The following is a 4257-nucleotide window of genomic DNA, read 5'->3' on the forward strand; positions in this document are numbered from 1 at the left end:
GGCGGTCTCGTATCGACTGAGTGACGGATGCGTGCGGAGGAGCGAGGAGGGGAGGTTATCTGCAACCATTGCACAACATTTTACCATTCCCTCGATCCATAAGGTGGCGCCAGTTGCAAAAGAGATTTTACTATCCCTGCGTGAGCCTGATGAGGCAGAAAGATAAATACGTGATTGAACTTGTCATCGTGCGTAGTCTCATCAAAGGTGAAACGGTACAAACATGTGAAATAAATTCCAGACAGTCACAGAAAAAGTAAATCAACAACTATCAGCATTGAAAAAATAATTAAAGAAGATAATTGCCAATTATTTTTAACGCTCTGTTCTTTTAGCTTATCGGGAAAATATGACTTCCTGAAAGTCTTAGAAGGAAATTCATGCATTTAAGCGCTCAATGTAAACACAGTTTAAATAATTTGGACGAGCGAAATAAATAAACAGATCATTGAAATTAAGAAAATATGATAAACCTCAAGTAAGTAATAAAGTAAGTAAAAAATAAATACAGTATTTTTCCCTGCAAAGTAATCATAAGGAAAATATACACAACTTTTAATACTAAATGGAAATCGGGGATTTTTTTTAGCATGATTAATCGTTCATAAGTAACTTAGTTGTTTTATCGGTATCCTTAAGCCTCCCTCGTGTTAAAATAACATAAAAATATGTCTTCCATGCTTAAGATGTTGCAATAAATATGATTAAATGAATTTGTTTCAACAACAAATGTTAGTTCTCATGATGAACCATTGAGGACAAGAGTTTAGCCAACTAATTCTAGTCAAATTTAATTCAAGCCATTAATAAATGGCTTAAATGACTTACAGAATTCTGATTAACTGGCTTCTACGACTTCAGTTAAAAAATAAAAATATAAGCAAACGTACATACTTTGCCTTAATTTATAGAGTTAAGTAAGTCTAAAAATATTTAAACATGAGATATATATTAAGCAATAAAATAATAAACGGTAAACGATTAGTAGGCATGAAAAAATTAATAACTTTAAAATAGCATGAAACAAATCATTACTTGAATGCCTCATGGCGTGAGTCGACTTGTCTCATAGGAATGCTCGCCTTAACACCGGCATGCTAAATAATAATCACAAGTTGTAAAATCAAGTGGCCAAAAATAAAATTATTTCAATTTCAACATTTACATCACAAAAGTATAGATGCATAATAAATGTTGTATATAGTGAAGGTCCATTGATATTAATCTATCCTCTATGAAATAACTAAGTCAAGAAAAACACGCGAGACATTGCCTATCCACGTTTGAAGAATATTTAAAAGGTAATGAAACGGTAGCAAAGGATTTAGTAGGAACAGGACACAAATAAATGCTTAACAGGATGTCCTAGAAAAAATATAAATGTCACGTAGATAAACGTTAAACGTTGTTATGGTAAACTAAGTAGCACACCCAAAATATTAGAGCAGCTAAGCTGAGAATCACGGCGTGAAGGTTAAATTATTAAAGTACTCTTGCATAAATTGGAAGGACGTCTCTTTAGCAGTGATGCTGAAAATATATTATTACCCCCACCGTACTACGGTAGGCTAGATCATATCAATAAAGTTAGAGAAATTAAGTTTTGAACAGATAGATTTAAGATGTCATTTTATCCACGAACGATAAGGGATCGGAATAACATTCCCCGACCGCGGTAGGGTGAGCATGTTCGGGCTGGGATTAGTCTGATGTGTATTTACCCCCTGCCACACACCATGGCGGTACTAAAATATCTCATATCTGTAAATACAAAATGAACGTGCCTACGGTCATGAAGCAATGAAAAACGAAATAACGTAAACTTGAACAAATTGAGTGGCTTCAGGCGTCATGTGGTGGAAGTCGAACATAATGAATAACTGATCGAAGCAATTTTCCATAGTGCTTCGATCAGTTGTTCATAACGTAAACTTGATTGGCACTAGGTTTGTAATGGGCGGGAGGTTAAAACAAATAAACAAGTAAGGGGAAAGATTGAGAACCCACTCTAGGTCACTTTGGTGAGTTTAGGAAATAGTGACCCACGTATTCGTACCTCAATCACACACAAAAAAGCAAAATTAATAAATAATAAAACATTAAATTCCAAAGAAACTGCGGGAGATGCCGCAACAGTAACTTTTAACGGAGTCATCCGCTAATGTGCATTTTAATGCAACAATTTCAGAGCGTAAAAATCATTCGCCTTGACTGGGACTCGAACCCAGATCTGGGTTCGAGTCCCAGTCAAGGCGAATGATTTTTACGCTCTGAAATTGTTGCATTAAAATGCACATTAGCGGATGACTCCGTTAAAAGTTACTGTTGCGGCATCTCCCGCAGTTTCTTTGGAATTTGTCAAAGGGAAAACACCATACGTGTTTAAAGTTGGCTTTTAACCTCGTGGACAGTGGCGCCTCGCGCACGACTACGAATGCATGTGACATTGTATGTACGGTATTTCGTCATAACATCTAGTTCCTTTAAAAGCCCCAAAATTTCAGAGTTTAAGAGGACGCCTCGGTAGCTTAAGTGGCTAAAGCACTCGACCGGATATTGAGGGATCTGGGTTCGAGTCCCAGTCAAGGCGAATGATTTTTACGCTCTGAAATTGTTGCATTAATAAAACATTATTTTATCCTATCCTTTACTTGTAACTTTGTTTTTATCTCCCCCCTTTACAAGCCTAGTGCCAAACAAGTTTATGGTCTCGGCTATTTCATTTTTCATATCTGATATCTATCAAGATGACAAGATGTGACAAAGATCTTCGAGTACGCCAGAATATACATTTGGTAACAAAATATCTCGCATTACTTGCTTACATCTACCACCCAATTATATTCTAGTTTATTTAAAATGAAACTTGCATGCCTGGGATAAAGAGTGCGAAACTGAACAACGGTCCTTCATTCTACAAGGAAACGATTAGTGGGAATTTTGAAGTAAACCTGAGAGAATGTAAAACCTCGATCCGCACCGACGCAGGGATATGTTTTTGGAGTTCGATCAATCAAAGTTTCAACTATATGTTTTATGATTTTTGTCATTAATCCCGTCAGCATATTTTAAATCATTCCTATTAGGAAAAAAGGTCCGCGTGAGTGATCTAGAAAATACATCTCACATTTAAAATAAATTTAAAAATTTCAAAATCATTGTTTGCTTGATGAGAGTTTTGCCACAAAAGTGAAACGCTGTTGCGCCCTACGAGATCGGGAAGAACTGTGAAACGCTTATTACCTCATGATTTTTACCAACCACTCCTTTTGACTCTTCTGACACGCCTCTATAGTGATATTCAAGTTAGTATGACGCAAGGGTGTTGATGGATCTCACCTTGAAGCGCTCTATAACAGCCTATTCAAAAACTCTTCGATAGTTATTACAATTTCATAAAGAAGTAATCAACCAGGTCATTCTGGGAGGTCAAGAATATCACACATAAAAAATATTTTCTTTCTGACCGCCGAAAACCTGGTCAATGTTAAAAAAAGAATAGTCCAGGTAACAGAAGTCTTTGAAAAAAACAGGAGCATATTAACCAGCAACCACGTCTCCATGGATACCAAGAGGAAGCTAGTTAAAAATTAATATGAAGCATACTCAGCTATGGATGGTGGTGGAGCAAGAAATGATGCCATCCTGCTATAGTGTATAGCTCTTCAGATTTGGATTTGGAGATAAATCACAAAAACATGTTGGACTCAAAGAAAATCTAACGACAAAAGACATAATTGAAAGCCAATTCCTAAAAGATTCAACAAATAAGGGTAAAACAATGCTCACTGGTGATTTAAGGATGACAAAGAGTTGACAAAAAACATTTTGAGGGAAGAATTTTGGGTAAAAGAAGTCTTGCTCCGCCCAGAATTTCTACACTACAGGATGTTATACGCCGGATGAATCGCAAATTTTCTATGAAATAGAGGAGTTAGTGAGGAATAGATAAAGACGGTTGGAAAGACAGCGACAAGGCAATATCCTTAGTTAGATGATCATGATCGTCGAAATAACGTCAATCTGATTTGTTGTAGAGAAGTGTGTGATTTTGGTGTATCTAGTACCCTGCTAGGTGGGTCTTACAAATGTAGCAGTGCTTAGTCCCTTGGAGCATCAAAAATCTATCTTGGCCGATAGACGGCTTATTATAATAATAAAAACTGGATCCATACCTGTCTTTACTTTCGCGATTAGTATAGTATTTGAGACGGAGAAAAAATCATTGGTAGGGATATTACAATATAAATTTCCGTA

Source organism: Hetaerina americana, unplaced genomic scaffold, assembly GCF_022747635.1.
Source record: "Hetaerina americana unplaced genomic scaffold, ioHetAmer1.1.p SCAF_6, whole genome shotgun sequence".
Classification (NCBI taxonomy): domain Eukaryota; kingdom Metazoa; phylum Arthropoda; class Insecta; order Odonata; family Calopterygidae; genus Hetaerina; species Hetaerina americana.